At 54.3% G+C, this 18,273-nt stretch overlaps 1 protein-coding gene across 3 annotated transcripts in view; it reads right to left on the bottom strand.

The window, feature by feature from the left end:
* Positions 1-18,273, bottom strand: part of STK35 (serine/threonine kinase 35) — a 64,914-nt gene that overhangs the window by 29,200 nt on the left and 17,441 nt on the right. The gene's annotated exons all lie outside the window — the stretch shown is intronic.

The raw sequence follows: 18,273 nt of genomic DNA, 5'->3' as shown, positions 1-18,273 counted from the left end.
CGCTTTCTTATTTCGGCTCTCGGATGAGGGCCCCTCAGCACATCCAACCTTATTTCCCTGTACTTATCGTAACAGCAATCACTCACGGGCACTAACATGCATTCTACGGGTTTTATAGGGAACAACCTATCAAGGGCGGTGTTCAGCTCTCTTACGCTGCCACCCAGCGTGTCCCCTCGCGGAGCCCTCAGCCAACCACCCGGTGACGCAGGACCTATCGTCACCCGGTTCCAGAGAAGCTCAGAGAACAAGGACTGCACGGCGAGGGGGGCAGGAGGGGAAAGGGTTTGGGCCTAGGTCGGCCGCCCCCCCCCCCCTCCTGCCCATAGCATGTCACGGTCACGGGAAATCCCTTCCTGGAGCGCTTACGTGGAGCTTAAAACCCATGTAATCCCTTCATTTATGGACACGGTCACCCAGGAAAGGGTTCACGGACGGCCTGGCTCAGGTACCGCTGCACAGGCCTGGGGTCCAGAGCCCATCACGGGATGCGGTGTTCCTCTGCCAGCAAAGCGGTTGTCTGGTCTGATCAAGGAGACCGGGGAGCAAAGTGCTCCCATTAATGCCACCAGCAGTTTGGACAACGGAAGTGGGGGCGGGGGGAGCGTGGTGGCAGCGAGGATGACGGTGCAGGATGGATGGGCTCCCACGTCCCCCCCGCCCTGCTCCCCAGGATGCAGACGCGGAACACCCGGGTGAAGAGGGGCCTGTCCAGTACTCCAAAGGTGCGGCCTTCCTACTCTGTTGATGTCAAAAGGTCATGTTTTGATGGAACCAGTTGGGACTGGTTGGTGATCCCCCAACTCCTATACTCCACCTCCTCCTTTCAAACTGCATGGGGGTCCTTCAAAATGCGCAGGTCTGGGAGCCGCAGGATTTAAAAGCCTCCAGGAGCCACGCCTACGTTTTAACTCTGTATTTTCACTCAAATGCTCTATCGGGGAAACAGCACAGGCCGAGGTGGGCGGTCCTGGGTTCAAATCCTGCCTCTGCCGCTTACCAGCCATTTTTAATCATCTGAGCCTCCTTTTTCCTTACTGGCTGATGGGGTTTACCCTTTCAGGGTCTGCCGCGAGGATTCAAGGGAACTGCCCGTCCCAGCACTCGCCACCGGGCGGGACACCGGGACGGGCTACCGTGTTGTTAGCTGTGTTAACAGTCACTGCGGTTCTCAGACCCAACTGTACAGCTTATCCAGAGATGGGGCTTAATTCAGGAACTTTCTGCCCCATAAGTTCCATATGGAGATGTAACATGAAGGCAGCGGATGGAGTAGTGGAGGAGAGGGGCGCTTTCCAAGCACCTTCTCTGAAAGCGAGCCCCTGCCTCAAGGAGTGTCAGCGGGCAAAGGTACCCTTGGCACCCTTCAACCTGCTCAGGCCTCAAGATGGAGTTTTAATGTTTATTTTTTGAGAGAGAGAGAGAGAGACAGAGAGACAGACACACAGAGTGCGAGTGGGCGAGGGGCAGAGAGAGAGAGGGAGACACAGAACCCAAAGCAGGCTCCGGGCTCTGAGTTGTCAGCACTGAGCCCAAAGCGGGGCTCGAACCCACGGACCGTGAGATTGGACACTTAACCGACTGAGCCACCCAGGCGCCCCTCCTCTCATCTGTTCAACAGAAAAGGAAACCATCTGGTTGGCAGGCCCATACACTAAACACAGCACAAACTCAAGTTGCAGTGTTAAGAACTCAACTCTTACCCAAGCTCTCCCCGCAGTCCGGGGTGGTGGTGTCACCATGGAGTTAATGATGCCTCTGACAGCTACACACCACGCAAGGCCTCATCAGTAATGTTTCCTTTGCCCCCAGCGAGGGGCCGTGTAGGAACCGTCTCCACTTTACAGATGGGCAAACCAAGGCTCAGGGATTCGTTTTCAGCCTATCATATGCCGCGGAGGCACCAGAGGCAAGAGGACAGCAGGGTCACAGAGGGGCAGTCCCCTCCCAAGTAGGATCAGCTTCAAACCAAGTCATTCCTCACTTGTTTAATACACCAGAGCCGCTGGCTTTTCTCCTATTCAGCAATCGACATGCCCGCCCCACTTCAGCGGCCACGGCAACACCGTCTGTCCCCTCACTGGCAGAGGGACCGAGGCCAGGAGCGAAGCTTTCTGACGTACCATTTATCTAAGGCTTTGTTAGCAACCGTGGGGCTCGGAGCGGGGCTGTTCCACTAGGGAAAACCTTGCCACGAGCGGCCCATGGCACAGCACACGGGAGGGGTCCTGGCATGCGTTACGGTCTCTGAGCCCCGACCCGGAGGCCCAACGGAGGCGCCAAGTTTAGAAGCAGGTGCCAAACGTGGGGAGAAGATAGACCATTCGTGGAGCATACTGTTACAGAGTGGCAAAAGGCTGGTGCTGTGTCGAGGGTCTGGGCTTCGAGGGAGAAGATCTAAAATGGACACCCCACCTTTTCCCATTACTAGTCGGGGCCCCGGAGCCTCGGTTTTCTCAACTTACAATGTGGACGTGCCCGCATGGGTACACGGGCACGGTGGGGGGTGCGGGAGGTCACGGACGTGAGGGGATGGCCGCGTGAGACCACACCCCAAACCAAAACCTCACGGCACCACCAGCTGAGGCAAAAATGCCTGGCAAGGCGACTTGGCTTCAAGTCAGCCCTCTCTCGAGGGGACAGCCTCCTTTCTGCTTGGGGCCTCAGCAAGTGCTGGTCTGGCTGCGTCTTCCCCTGGCCCTCGACCTGCCCCCTCGCTGTCCCGAGACCACACTCACCCTTCCAGGCCTTTTCCACATGCTTCCTCCCGGAGGCCCCAGTCCCTGCGCTCCGGCGAGCAGACACAGAGGGACCACAGACCCCCACGAGCCAAGCCGTTGTGCTCCCCTCTTTCCACCGCTAACCCCAAGCTGCCTTAAAGGACAGGACCGTCCTGTGCTTCTCCTGAGCCTCTCGGGCTGCCAAGCCCAGAAGGAGTCCAATCCTGGCTGACGGACAGGAACTGGGAGTTCACACGAGGCAGTAAGAGAATTAATTTACAAACTCCACAGAATCATTCAGCGTGACAAGATCTTAACGTGAAAATATGGTTCTGAAATCCCTGCCTGTAGTGGGGGTCCCACTTAATGTCCCCCACCAAGCTGGGTCAAGAGAGATGCTCGCCTTCACCTTGGAAAACCGGGCCACTTGTCCAGGCTCCAGCAGGTGGCAAGGCAGGAGCTGGGATGCTGCTTGTGCAAGCGGGCCACACCATGCCGCCCCCACATACCTTCCGAGCTGGGTGGAGAGACCAGGCGCACGGGGATGACGGGTTTCCCCGACATGACATCGCCTACCCCTTACAGGACCGGGGGGCTCCCCGGCCGATTTCGGCCCTCTCCCCCATCCCCTCCCTTACTGCCCTTCTGTTCAGTCTAGAGAGGGAAGCCTGAAATCCAGGGGTGGCCACCTGGAAAATGCAACAATGCTCAACGACGCGCCTTAGCCGGCCAGGGAGGGGGTGGCGGTGAGCCGGCCGGGGTCCTGTCGGGCAGGGCGGACACCCACACTCTACACTCGAAGCACGCGGGTTGTTGCAACAGGTGGTGGCAGGGCGGAGAGGGGCAGGGCAGCCTCCCCCCCTCCCGAGGAACCAAACACCAGCTCTCCTGCAGCCAGCGGCCCACCTCTGTCTCAGAGGCCACCTGCCCTGTCTTCGGCATCCTCTTTACCCACTCCTGCATGTCCGGAGGAAGCAGCCCCAGGAATTCTGAAAGGCAAACCGTCACCCAGGCTGTAACGGGCACAAACCCAACTACAGGAATTTACTCCTGTGCTGCAATCCGCTAAGAGACACTAAGGTAAAATGTGGAAAAATGATACAGGACCTCGCCTGGCCTTGGGAACCCGTTTCCGGTCATCTAGCTTTTCCTGCTCTTTGCCGAGGACCTCATTTCTTCCTGGGCCACCAGGGCGCTTGGGAGCAGGGCAGGGGTTCTAAATCTGGGGTCCTCGGAACTCCAAGGATGCACGGGGACTGCAAATGCCCTGAAGCCACATGAAGTATCACAGTGCGTGTCGGTCCTGGGCCTTTTTCTGGAGGGACAGCTCCAACACTCAGATTCAGAGAAGGGCCCGTGACGCAAGGAATCTTGAGAACCATGGGCACCTCTGCGGGCTCCCTATCTATCAGAGCAAAAACTCTGAGCAGAAAGCAATGCTGGAGGGCTTATTGGGGTTCCCCACCGCACAGGTGAGCACGACAAGCCAGGCCGGGGCTCAGGGCTGCGGGGCGCGCTGCTGGGGGGCAGGCTCCGGCTTTACTGGGCCAGAGCCCTTCCTCCAGGTGGGCTGGGGAAGATCCCCTCCCTGCAGATGTTCAAGGCAAACCACAGACTCCTCTTTTTTTAATTTTCTTAATGTTTATTTATAATTGAGAGACAGACAGAGACAGAGCACGAGCATGGGAGGGGCAGAGAGAGGAGACACAGAATCCGAAGCCGGCTCCAGGCTCCGAGCTGTCAGCACAGAGCCCGACGCGGGGCTCGAACCCACCAACCGTGAGATCATGACCTGAGCCGAAAAGTCAGTCGCTTACCCGACTGAGCCACCCAGGAGCCCCAAACCTGAGACTCTTAGAGCGGACAAAGGCCGTGGGGAGGAGACAGGCTCTGTGCCGAGTCAGCTGAGCTCGATCGGTGGCCCACTTACCACAGTGAGGACACACACTGTCGCGGCAACAGCTGGCAGGGCCTGGTTTGCTGAGCGAAAGGGGAGCAGGCGGAGCTTGGAGCCAAGATGGCGAGCGGCTGCAAACAGATGGCAGCCTCATCCCCAGGATGTCAGCCAGGTCGTCCAGGGCAGGGAGCGTTTCCGCATACGACGCAGCCAGCAGGTACCACGGAAGCTTGCAGACTCCGAGCCCGGGACGGATTACAGCAGTGTTCCTGTCGTCACCGCTGTGGACTTGCCTAATAGTGTTTCAAACCTTCCCATTCCTCCAAGTGCACGGCCCCAAAGCTTGCCAGATGCCCAAAAGGAAGTATTTTAATTTTTTAAAAATATTTTATTTATTTTTGAGACAGAGACAGAGCATGAGCAGGGGAGGGACAGAGAGAGGGAGACACAGAATCCAAAGAAGGCTCCAGGCTCTTAGCTGTCGGCACAGAACCCGACGCGGGGCTCGAACTCACAAACCACGAGATCATGACCTGAGCCGAAGTCGGACGCTCAACCGACTGAGCCACCCAGGCGCCCCTCTCAAAAGGAAGTACTGGCAAGACCCAAGAGTCGGACATCTGGAAGGTTCTCTGGTGACCAGCAACCACAGGACTGTACCCCGCATCACCCCCACCTGGGTCCAATCTGAGGATGCAGACCCACTTAAAGCCGGTCTTCCTGGCCTTGGGAAGTCACCTCGGGAGACCCTCAGGAGCCGGGGAGCACGTGACCTGGTAGACAGGTACCGGCTGGCGCTCCAGATGAACTAAGGGGGAACTTTCTGTCTGCAGAAACAGCCCTGGTAATTGGCAGTCGGCTACAGGGACACCCTGACTAATTCCCCTCCTCAACTGATTAAGCGTGGGGATGAAACGATCGCTGCCAAGGGCCTCAATCGGTCCCCGAAGAGACTGAGGTGCAGCTGTGGCTGCTGTGATGAACAGACAAAGGGCTCCGGGGAGAATTCTCCTCGCTGGCCCCCTGCCAGGAGGAGATCTAAGGTGCGGGCACAGCTAAAGGGAAGAGGTGGTTCTTCCATATGGTGATGGGACAGTTGGTGGTTATAAAAGGCAAGACTCCGACGAGGTCATGCCCACAGTGGTCTGGGCAAAAGGAGACCATATGGATTTCTGGCTACAGCCACCAGGTGGAACGAGGCCCGGCGTGCCCAGGGGAACTCACTGGGGCCACTTGCTAAGGGGCCTGGCGCTCTCTCAGCGAAAAGAAGAGCCCTGCGGATCGCTAGCGGAAAGCCACGTGAAAACGAATGATTAGCCCGTACGGATTTGGCGAAAACAAACAGGCGGATCGAAGGCCAACGCACCGAGCTGCCGGTTAACCGAGCTCTCCCCGTGTGCTACGACTTGCGTCGGGCCCTTCCTGCTTCTCGTGCATGGAGTCTTCGCAACAGCGGACGGTGAATGGCCGTGTCCAACGGGTACCACTGAGCAGATGGGAAGTGGGGACCCAGAGAAGTTAGGGGGCTTGACCAAAGTCACCCAGCTAGGAAGCGGGAGGGCTGCAATTCAAACCTAGATTTATCAGCATACCAGATCCCCAAGCAGGTGCCTTCCTGGCACCAGTGTGGAAGCGCCGGGCTCCCGATGGCTTCCCCGGGTGTGGCCCCATCGCCCTTCACGGGCTCAGGAAAGGGCTGTGCCGTCTCGCACCTTCTGGAGGCTGGCACGGTCGGGTGTGGCATCTCCTCCCTCCCCCTGTGCGGACTGGCTCATCTGCCGAGAATAATACAGCCTTGTATACAACCACTGCCACCCACCCCCACCTTTTCTCCAGGGCGAAGGTCACCCTCCTTAGGTTGACATTCAAGGCTCTCGGCAACCTCACGCTATTTCGCTCTCCCACTGCACCGCTGTGTGAACCAACCCAAAGACCCGCTCTTGACAGATTCTCAATGTTCTCATGCGGTGTCCCTTGCTGAGAACACCCGTCGGCCCTCCTTTCTTCAATGGCTACCTTAAGTCACAGGTCCCACGTGTTGCCATTACCCACTTTCTCAACCAAAAGCCAGTGCTACCTCTGCTGAGCTCCCAGGAGCACTGAGCACCGGGCCGCTAGACTTGCTAACGTGACCTGTCTTCAGAAGCGGGTGGAAAAGAGCAGGGACACCTCTAGCCCTGGAGGTGGCATTTGCTAGCCACGTGGCCAGTGGGGCAAGTCACTTCCTGTCTCTGGAGTGGAAAGGACGCCATACCCAGGATGCACATGAGGTTTTAACAAGATAATAAACATAGTGGGAGAGTACGAAGTTTGGCCAACGGCATGTGCTCAGTAAGCGAGTGAGTGAGTGAGACAGAAAGAGAGAGAGAGAGACAGAAAGAGAGAGAGAGAGAGACAGAAAGAGAGAGAGAGAGACAGAGCCCCCCATCCCCTGCCCTCACGCCTTACGATAATAATAAAGACTCCAGGCTGTACCAGGCCTGTTCCTACGCAGAAACAAATACAGCAAATGCAAGGCCACCAGCTAGCTGCAAAAGCTCTCAGGAAGCATCTGTAAAGGAGTAAAGAAACGGACGGTTCCAGGGAAAGAGATGTGAACAGGCAGGGCCAGCTTCTACCCTGTGCCCACATGCCTTGAAAACCAAGGCGTCTGGGGACAGCTGAAGGACTGACTTTGAAGCCCCTTTCCCCGTGTCAAGTTCAGGCCATGGGGCCGCCCCGCAGCTCTTGGTTCTTGCACAGACATGCCCAAAGGCAACCAAGAGCAGAGGACTCCCCCGCACCTTCTCCCCCTGTACTCCTGTCCTTAACCCAAAATAGAAAGTAGTTCCCAGTTTACAAATTAAAGTAGCTCTCAAAATCAATTTTATAGCCAGCAATCATGGTCCTGATGTTATATAACCACACACACACACACACACACACACACACACACACACCCACAAAGAGCGAGATGCCAGCGCTAGAAAGCTGCTCTCTGGCAGAACCAGCAGCCTGCCCATGTGACAGGACGCTGCACAGGTTTTCAGCTCTGAAAAAGCAAAAGTAAATACAAAAAACAACAAAACGCTATGTTCTTGGGACATAATTATAGCAGAGTGCATATGCAAATCAAGACAGAAGAGCCAGACACATCAGTCACCTAATGAGAAGCTGATTACAAAAGAACAGATCACAGGAAGGCACGGTAATCAAACGAGGGCTGCGAAGGCAGCCTCGGGTCTCAGGGGGGCTCTCGGGGCTCAAGAAGGTATCCCGTGTTTAGCCCCAAATTTGGGATCCAATGGCACCTCAAAAAAGACCCAGAAAATCACATACAACTTACCAGTTGCCTGTCTAGAGGAGAGAGGATGGGTTTATGGCCACAGCTCCAAGATATATCTGTGTATTTTCCACCCCCCAGAGCCCCTCTCCTCCTGCAGGGTTCATGGTCTCGTACATGGCTCTGACCCCCAGCCCAGAGATTCACGGAGCCACCCCTACCTTCGTCTCCCTCATTCGGTCCACCTGCAAGCCTCCGGCGATTTCCAAATGCACCCCGAATTCACTCTTCCCCGTCCCATGCACCATCCACCCTAACTTGGGAAACTCGACTTCCCAGTTGCCCACCCTGTCCCACCCGGGTCTGGACTTGCCCTCTCCAACCCTGGCCACAGAGCCACAGTGCTCCTGTAAACACGGAAACCGATGGTTACTGGTGCAGGGACTTACCACCTCCAGAGCCTCACAGATCAGGCTCCTGTCTCCTCCACCTGCCCCTACCGATTCATTGCCCCCCTGCCTGGCAGACACCTCATTTCTCAGGTCTCAGTTTCAATGTCACCTCCTCTACAAGACTTTCTCAGACCGCCTCGGGCAGGTCCCCTATCTTCTGCTATTTCCTCTACCCGTACATGCTTGAAATCGTAGCTCTAGTTTTCCCTAGGGACCTGACCTGTCTCTCAAACCATGGTCCAAGTACCTGGAGGGTGGGGACCAGATCTGAGCTGTCCCCAATATACTGCAACACCTACAGGCTATCAAGAAATTTAACGGGGGGGGGGGGGGGCGCCTGGGTGGCTCAGTTGGTTGAGCGTCTGACTCTTGACTTCGACTCAGGTCATGATCTCACGGTTCGTGAGATCGAGCCCCCACATCGAGCCCATGCGCTGACAGCACAGGGCCTGCTGGGGATTCTCGCTCTCTCTGCCCCCCCCCCCCACCTCCCTCTCCCTCTCAAAATAAGCAAACTTAAAAGAAATTAAAGAGCCCCTCTGGGGTGTGTGTTTTCTTTTTATTGGTGGGCGCAGGTGGGAAGCACATGAACGCACACACATTCTGAGACTGCTTCTAGCTGTTACTGGCGTGGCCAAGAATTAGTATGGAAAGACAACAGAACCCAACAGCTATGGAGTGGCTAACGCATGCCTAGCATTCCTAGGCTAGCTGTATATTAATTTTCCTTTTAATCCACATGCAAACCCTATAGGGGACGTGCTAGCAGGCCATCTTATAAACGAGGGCTCCAAGGCTCAGAGAGGTGCCGGAGGTTTAGCCGGACTGAGGTCAGGGATTAGCTTCATCTCCATGGCCCAAGCTGGGCACAGAGCAGGGGCTCCATGCGCGCCTGGGGGATGAACAAGTGAAGGTTTCGAGTCCGGATTCAAAGCCACGTCTAAGACTCCACTTAGACATCTAAGCCCCACCTGCATATTGTTGCTCCCCCATTCCCTCGGTCCAGCTGCCTCTCAAATTCCCCCCCTTTCTGGAAGAGCGATCGCCCGTCCTACCACAGAGACCTCACAGGGCGCCGTATTCCCCTGGCGGTACTTGCTGGGGATCCTCCCAAGAGGCCCACTGTATTATTATGGCTCAGCAGTCTAGTCTCCCAGGGCCACGGAAGCCCATGGAGAAGTTCAATTATTTCCTTTCTCCTCCCAGGAGCAGGTGGCTGCAGGAACTCAACCTCATCCTAAGGACACTTGCACAGAGGGAGAAACCGACAAAGAATCAGGAGTCTTGAGTCCTGGAAACTCCTCCACCTTGGAGCCCACGAGTGCGCCAGGGCTGAGGGAGCGGGAGAGGGGGGCCGCCAGCGGTCCTTCAGCTGCCCTGGTTTTCTGGATGAGGAAACCATGGCCCACAGAGAAGTGACTTGCCTGAAGTCCCAATGCTAGGTAATTATGGAAGGCAGAGACGGGATCAGGACCCGGTGGGGTCCCTCCTCCTAGTGCTTAAGCCTAAATCTAAGCTTTTTGAGGGCAAAAGGTTAAGAGGCAAGGTGCAACAGACGGCAAGGTAGGCAGGCCGTGCCGTAGCCCTCTTTTGTGCGGCCCGCTCGCAATCCTGAGCGGGCATCAACTTCACCCAGAGGGCTTGCCCAATACCGCTCCCTGGCTTCCAGCTCCATAGGACCGAAGTGGGGCCAGAGATCCGCATTCTAACAAGTTCCCAGGGGATCCCGCCAGCCTCGGGACCACACTTTGAGAAGACTGGTCACTAATGCCGTGTGTGCTGGGGTGTGGGAGCTCGTGAGGGGAGGGGGGGAGGAGTGTGGCAACAGCTTGTCAATATCTTCAAGTCCACGGGATAGAATCTCGATCTATCAAGTAGGAGACTTCTTACTTAGGTCATTCACAGTTCCTGCCACTGCTACAATGGAAGCAATCTTTCGGACCCTCGTTAAAGCCTACCCAAGGCCACGTAATCAGGCTGCAGACCCTGAAGACTCACATCTGGGTCTGCCTACGGCACCACCAGCTTACGCCCAACTCCAGGACACTCTAAGAGTGGGCAGGACGCCAGAGTTCCAGAACAGCTGTCCTACCGCCACAGGGCTTCCAAAACACTGGGCTGGAGCGAGGTGCTCTGCCGAGGTTCCTCGTGCTACACCTGGTTGGTGCCCCTGCCCTGAGCATCTGAGGGGCAGGGGAGAGGGGTGGATGTCTGGATCCCATCAGCGGGGACATCTGGATTTCAGCTTAGGCAACTGGCCTAACCTCCCAAACAATTTTTTTTTTTTCTAGAAGGTAAAAGCCACTCTGTTGTTTGTCTGGGGTGTGGTATACTCACCCTCATTTCTGTTGCCCCATGCGAACCAAGGGTTCCTTCCAAACATTCGTCAAACCGAGTATGCAATCTGGTTACTAACAACAAATGAGTCTTTACTTGTGACTTCCAGTTCTCCTTATGTCTGCGCGAGGCTGGGCTGGGCCGCGAAGGCCCACGTACTCTGCCAAGATCTGACTGCATCATACTTCCAGCCCAGGCCTCAGATGTGCCCTAGACCAGAGCCTTCTGGAAGGACATGTCTGAGACATGTCTGAAAAAAGCAGAAAGGAAAAGACAACAACAACAGCAACAACAAAACCTAAAGGGTGCTGTCCGTGAGATTTCGGGGTTTCCTTTTTCCAGAAGGATGGACGTAAACGCAGAACGAGTCCACTGGAACGAGTCCATCGCTGTGACTTTCCCGTTGGAGCAGCTGGCCGATGCCAAAATCCCACATCATATACCAAAGCTGACCTGCTCTCCATCACTGCTACAGTACCGACCAGGCCTTGGAATGACGAAGAGCCAAGGTTTACCACGCGGGAGGTTACCTGCTCAGGTGCCTTCCAGGCTCCTTTTTTTTGCAGCCTGGAAAAATAGAGGCATTTTCATCTTCCTCACTATGCCCTATGGTGTGCCTGGGTGGCTCTAATCCATTCCTCCCGAGTCCCTAGACATCATTTTCTTTTACAAAGAAACAAAACACAGAAATCTGACCTGTGTATGATGCAGGCTGAGTTATAGCTTTCCCCTGGCACCTCTAACTGAAAGTGAAATTCCTTTAAAGTTGGGAAATTCATTGCAGTATTTTATGGTATTGATTTATTTTAAACTTGGCTGGCAGTTTTAAGGCCTGCCATGCCTCTGAATCCCAGAAATGCTGGAGGAGGTCTCCATTTCCTTTGATTCGGTAATACCACAGAGGACTCACTAGTGGAAATGAAAGGAAGGGCTGTGATACTGTATGTTGCTGCCCTAGTTTATCAAGACAGCACCCTGGGCGTTCTCCCCAGGTCCTGGGTCCACAGCGCATCTCTGGTTGGGGTTTCGCTACCAGAACCGTATCCTCTCTCCTCGCCAGCTGGGTCCTGTACCCAACAAAGCCTCGGTAAAGCTAAGGCGAGTTTCTGGCAAGCCCTGAGCTGTGACCTACTCGTTTACAAGATGCCTCTGAACTTGCCTTCGGGAACTAGCTCAAGGTACCACCTCCTCCGGGAAGCCCTCCCTCCACTCTCTCCAGGCTTCCTGTAGCTCTCCGGAGCCACAGCGACCACAACTAAGCACCCGTGTCTCATCCACGCTGCCACACGGGTCAACCGCCAGGGGGCAACACTGGAGGCCATACGATCAACACCATATGTGACGAGGCCCCATTGAGAGGCACCAAATGATGACATCCTCTGCTTTAGTCAAGATTTACTAAATGCACTGGAAGTTTCGTCGGGGAGAAACCCAACAACTACTGCCATTTTGCTTTGGGTCCAGAGCCTCAACTGCCCAGGCTACTTCCGCTTTTACTTGGGACGGGTTTCCACCAGGATACCTGGCAGATGGAACGGGCAACAGGTTGCTTCGGGTCACGTCGGAGCCCCTTCAGCACACTGGTGCCACAGACGGTTCCGGCACTCCCTCAGCGCAAGCGCCCTCCTGGCGGCCATCAGCGGCAGTGGGCTTCGGGTCTCCCACGGTCCAACCTTTGGCTAATTCTCACTTCTGCCTGCTCATGTGGCCTCTGCCTCCCGCTCCCCGACCCCTGGTTAGGTGGGTGCCTCCCGTCTCCCAGCCTCGCCTCCCCCTGCCCACGTTGGAGGCCGCGGCGGTGTGACACAGGAGGAATCCGCACACAGGTGAGGTCACCCGAAGGGGCGGGTGGCGGCCGAGATCGGCTTTCAGACTGAACGCTGCCCACGGGCGGCACCGTGCACGAATGCCTTAGGGGTCACCGGTGCGGTGCTGCTTGGAGAGGGACCCTGTCATCTGCCTGAAAACGTCAACCCATCGAAAGCCGCTTTTGAAGAGGCTACAGGAAGCCGAATGGAGCAGGGAAACCTCCGGTCGGACACCCTGCTTCAAATCCTGGCTCTCAGCACTTAGTAAAAGTGGTTCTCTGCTTCCTCAACTGCAGAAGGACGGCCGCCCCGGGACAGGTACGCAGGTGCTATGGGCCGATTATATACGGAGTGTCCACTATACAAAAGATGTGGGAAGTATTTAATTCCGAGGTGAGGAGAAAGGACAAAACCTCTGCTCAACACCAGTCAGGGGCCCCTCAGAGCAGGTTTTGATAACCAGGGGCTACGATCGTGGGTAGGAGTGCCTGTGTCCTGGAGTGCGGGGCGGGGGGGGGGGGGGGTGGGCAGGAAATGGGACTTGGAAGGACCCCAACCATCAGGCAGGCCCGCTTACAGCTGGATGATTACAAAAGCGATTTTGCTGTGCGCTGCCCAAAGGGATGCGTCTGGGCTCAGAGGAGCCAAGGATGCCAGGGAGGAGCAGAATGTGAGGAACAACAGCCCTGGGGCAGGCCTGTCCCCTCACTGAGGCTTTGATGTCCTGAGGAGCTTCAAGGGACAGATTATCCCTGGGGGCCACCAGCCCCATGACATAACCCACGGCTCAGCTTAGCTTCCTCCCGTTGATACAGCTGGAGCCGGAGCAGGGATGGCGACAGCAGGGGCAGAAGCCAGCCCCTCCCAGGGAACTGTCTGGTCTCACAAACACCAGCCTTTGTGACCCGGGGGAGCCTCCAGAAAACATGAGTGGACGGACCAGGCCCTGCGGCCTCCCTATAAGCGGGTACCCAGGGCTGCCAGGTCCTCACAGTGAAGGCTGAGCTTTAATTTCCAGGGGAAAGGAGAAGCGAACCTTCTGGATCTTTGCTCCTGACCCCTGCACTCTTACGCAGCCCCGCAGTCCCGTGGAGTGTGAGCGGGGAGATTTCCATTTTACAGACGGGGACTCAAGAGGGGCTCAAGACTACAGATCTCCTTGGATCAAAGGATTGATAAACACCCACTCAATCTATTCCCCTTCCAGTGAGCTCTCAATTTTAATGTTTTTATTTTTTTTATTTTTGAGACAGAGAGAGACAGAGCATGAGCAGGGGAGGGGTAGAGAGAGAGAGGGAGACACAGACTCCGAAGCAGGCTCCAGGTCCTGAGCTGTCAGCACAGAGTCTGACGCGAGGCTCGAACTCCCAGACCGTGAGATCATGACCTGAGCTGAAGTCGGACGCTTAACCGACTGAGCCACCCAGGCACCCCTGAGCTCTCAATTTTAAATAAGACCCCCCACTCTTTAAGGATCTAGGTCATCTACTTAGGGCAAGGATGGCGTTTCCCTCCTCCCACCCTCTCTTTGGAAGGGTCAAGGCTCCACCAGAGACTAAGTGGGATGAGCCTCTGGGGTGGGAGGAATCAAACGGACTCCAGTCCCCTCAGCAGCTAAGGCTTCACGGACAAAGTGTCCTTCTTATCCCTCTTTGGGCTACCTAGCTGTTCACCAGCATGCAGTGCTTTCCTGGAGAAGAAACTAGCTCCCAACTAGAAACCTACTAGGTGCTCCTGGAGTACCCATATTACTCATCTCAGCCTTCACTTGGTGCTCAACCGTTTGCCGAACACAATTACAAAGACCCATGATTTCAGGGCGCCTGGGTGGCTCAGTTGGTTAAGCAGCCGGCTTCGGCTCAGGTCACGATCTCGCCGTTTGTGAGTTCGAGCCCCGTGTCCGGCTCTGTGCTGACAGCTCAGAGCCTGGAGCCTGCTTCCGATTCTGTGTCTCCCTCTCTCTCTGCCCCTCCCCCACTTGCATTGTCTCTCTCTCAAAAATAAACATTAAAAAAAAGAAAAATGCAAAGACCCATGATTTCCATAGATGATTCAATGAGGCAATACCCCATATCGGCTGACACCAGGGACTTAGACCTGGGTTTAAGTCTAGACTCAGCTCCAGACCAGCGGTGACCTTTGGGAAGTCACATGAAAAGAAATAAATGAAATAATGGTCAAAAACACTTGGGGGGCGCCTGGGTGGCGCAGTCGGTTAAGCGTCCGACTTCAGCTCAGGTCACGATCTCGCGCTCCGTGAGTTCGAGCCCCGCGTCGGGCTCTGGGCTGATGGCTTGGAGCCTGGAGCCTGTTTCCGGTTCTGTGTCTCCCTCTCTCTCTGCCCCTCGCCCGTTCATGCTCTGTCTCTCTGTCTCAAAAATAAAATAACGTTAAAAAAAAAAAAAAATTAAAAAAAAAAAAAAATTAAAAAAAACAAAAAAAAAAAAAAAAAACTTGGCCCACGGATGGCCAGTGACTACCCCCATCCTGGCCACCTTTGGAACTGTCGCCCTCCTTCAAAACCTACTCCTTTAACCTTAACCTCACATGCACAGGGTCTCCAGGTGGGGGTCCCATGGCCGGGAAGCTCAGTTTCATGTGTGTGCTTCCCACAGGGCCTGCAGTCCTGTGAGGGAAGGGCAGGGCTTATGTGCTCCTGGATTCACAGCTGGGGCAGGAAGTCACCCTCAACTGAGAGGGGACCCAAATGCCTATCTGTCCCAGGTTCCCAATTTCCCCGACAACCTGTGTTTTAATTTACCCTCCAGGGATCCTGTTCTGGAAATTCAGCTGTTTAAAACGAACCACGTTAAGCATTTCTTTCCCATCTTTTAGTCTCCAGCATCACTTTTGATTAACTGGACACTCAGAATGGGACAGAATTTGGGTAGGATTCTGCCAAAAGCAAACAAATGATCTGAAGAGATTTCTATAGCTCCGATGCGAACGAACATGCCGTTGCCTGTTAGATGATCTGGAAAAGGTTGGGAATCTGCAGAAGACCGTGAGGGGCCCCGCCAGAGGTTGGGGGACCGTCCTCTCAAATCTCACAAAACAAGAAAAATCTGAAGCCCGGGTCAAGGGGTCAACTCAGGTCATCCAGCATGCGAGCCCAGAGCCACGTCTTTGGACCACAGGCCAAGGATAAATATATCCTTTATTACTTCAACAATAACTTAAGCCGGATTCTTTTTTCTCCGATGTTAGGCAGCTACCAAGATCACATATGGAACAAAGAGTATTTTCTATGACCCTTCAGGTCACAGCAACATCTGATTTCCTTCAGCAGGCCTGAGCCACCGGCTCCAAGTAAATGTCACTCAAGGGCCCTGGCTTCGTCCGGCCCTAGTAACCGAGGCTTGTATAGGAGACAGCAAACTTGGACACAAATGTGGATTCCCTCATCTTGCAGCACCCTCCCTTGGTAACATGGGCGGTGGCACGCAGAACACCAGTCTGGCTTACCCACTTTGGGTAAGGTTTGTGGCCAGCTGGGAGGAAACGTTAGGAATTATTAAACATCTTTAAAAAATGACAAATAAGGGAGCGATAAGACCCACCATTGAGTAATCTTTAAAAATAGAGAAGTTTTCTGGAACAAGCAATTGGACAGAGTTGCCTCTGAGCCCAGCTTTGTTTAAAAAAAAAAAAAAAAAAAAGAAAGAAAAAGCAATCTGGTAATCCTCTGAGGCGAGGCTACTAAAAACCATGGTCTTCAGAGAGGAACAGAAGACAATACTTTCGCCTCGAGCCAAAGTGTGTATCTAAAATTTAGCATTGCACTTACACAGTTTACACAGGGCGCTTGGACAACCTCTTGTGATTCCAGCCACCTCAACAAGAAATATCTATCTCATTTTATGGACAGTAAAACCTCAATAAGGTAATTATGATCTACCCCATTTAATGGAGGATAAAATCCAGAGAGGTAAAATAACTTGCCTGAGGTCCCACAGCCAGGCAACCACAAAAACGGAACCACTTGGTCCCAGATGGTCCACCAGGCTCTTTTCAGAGGAGCCCTGTGTTGTCAACCCCAAGTGCATGTGTTCAGTGCTGCAGAGAGCTAGAGCCAGGGGGACCCTGACTTGGACATTACTCTGAAATCTACAACCCCAGATTACGGAGGCGGTTCTCCATCATGCTGGTACCGGGCACAAGAGTGTTGCCTACACGTGGTGGGAGTTTGACACACGACAACAGGTCTAATGGGAAAGCTGGCAAGGACTAAGGACACACAAGTTCCCTGTCTTCATTTGGGACCTTGAATAATTCCTTCTTTCTAGGTCTCCAGCTGCCCTCCACACAAAATTCCTCAGGGAGAGACATCTACACCCCCGGTTCTCCAAAGTGTGGTCTGGAGTGCGGGACTCCATGAAGCCAACCCTTTTCTTAGTAACACCGAGACACGTTTGCCTTTTTACTTTCCTCCTCTCTTGCATGTACCGTGGAGTTTTCTGGAGGTTATGTGATGAGGGACGTGGCACCAGGTTAAACATCAGAAGCAGACAGGAGAACCCAGCTGACTGTTAAGGCAGATGGTAAAAACACTTGTAAGAATAGATAGAAAGCACGGCCACTCTACTAAATTTTTTTTTTAAATATTTTTCATCAACTATGATGCTTACATTAAAGCGTAGCTGATTTTTATTCATTTGAAAAGAACACTTAAAACGCTTCTCAGTTTTAATTGTTAATTCTGCCAGTATCCACAGATAGAACCCAAACCAGGACCTCTTTGGAGTCCTCAATTTCATGAGTATAACCGAGCCTTTAAACCAAAAACTTGGGAGAATCAATGGTCTATTCTCTCACTGTCTCCAACTCCTCTCCTTTCATTTCCTCTCAAACCCACCCTCATCAGGGGTTCTCCCCATTATGCGCCACCAAAATTGCTGGTGAGCGCTAATGTCTTCCTGATCGCTGAAGCCCAAGGTCAATCCTCGGTCCTCCTCTCCCTCAACTCACCGCCACAAGGACCACAGCTGATTACTTCCCCCTCCTGATGTCTCGTCTTCATCCGGCTTCCAGGACACCAGACCCAGGTCTCCTCTCTGGCTCCTTTCCTTCTCCCCAACCTCACTGTGGGATGGCCCAGAGCTCAGTCCCTCTTGGAAATCACTATGCCCGCTGCGGTGCCTTGGCAGTCTCTAAATTTGTCATCTCTGGACCAGATCTCACCCGTGAACCCCAGACTCCTCTAGCTACCTGTCCCGCCTCTGTGCCTGGATTCCACTTAGGCATTCCAAACTTTCACACGACAGCAAAGCCTAACTTTCCCCAGCCAAACCTGTTCCTCTCGATGCCCCTCCCATCTCATTTGGTGGCAACTCCATCCTTCCAAAGGCTTCCAAGACCAGAAACCTCTAAGTCATCCTGGATCCCTTTCTCTCGTACCATTCGCTCCAGCAGGAAATTGTTGGCTGACTCCAAAACTCATCCCCAATCCAATCTCCCCTCCCTGGCTCCATGGTTCCAAGCCACCATTCCCTCTCACAGCTGGGTTGCTACAGTAGCCTCTTATCTTATCCCCTATCCTTTCAGGGCAGCAGCCACAATGATCCTTTCAAAAGATCAGTTCTCACACAGCTGAAGGACATACCCAGGACTTCCCATCTTACCCAGGCACAAAACCCCAAATCCTTACAATGGCCTCCAAGGCCTACCCTAGTTGACTCCCAGTCACCTTTCTTGCTTCTTTTCATACATTTCCCTCCCTGCTCTGACCAGCTTCTGAGCCTTTATACTGACTGCTCCCTGTCTGGGATGCTTCCCCCCCCCCAGAAATCCTCATGAC

This window comes from Lynx canadensis, chromosome A3 (genome assembly GCF_007474595.2).
Source record: "Lynx canadensis isolate LIC74 chromosome A3, mLynCan4.pri.v2, whole genome shotgun sequence".
Classification (NCBI taxonomy): Eukaryota; Metazoa; Chordata; class Mammalia; order Carnivora; family Felidae; genus Lynx; species Lynx canadensis.
The sequence above is the reverse complement of the archived record's forward strand: the minus strand, read 5'-3'. Positions and strand labels throughout refer to the sequence as shown.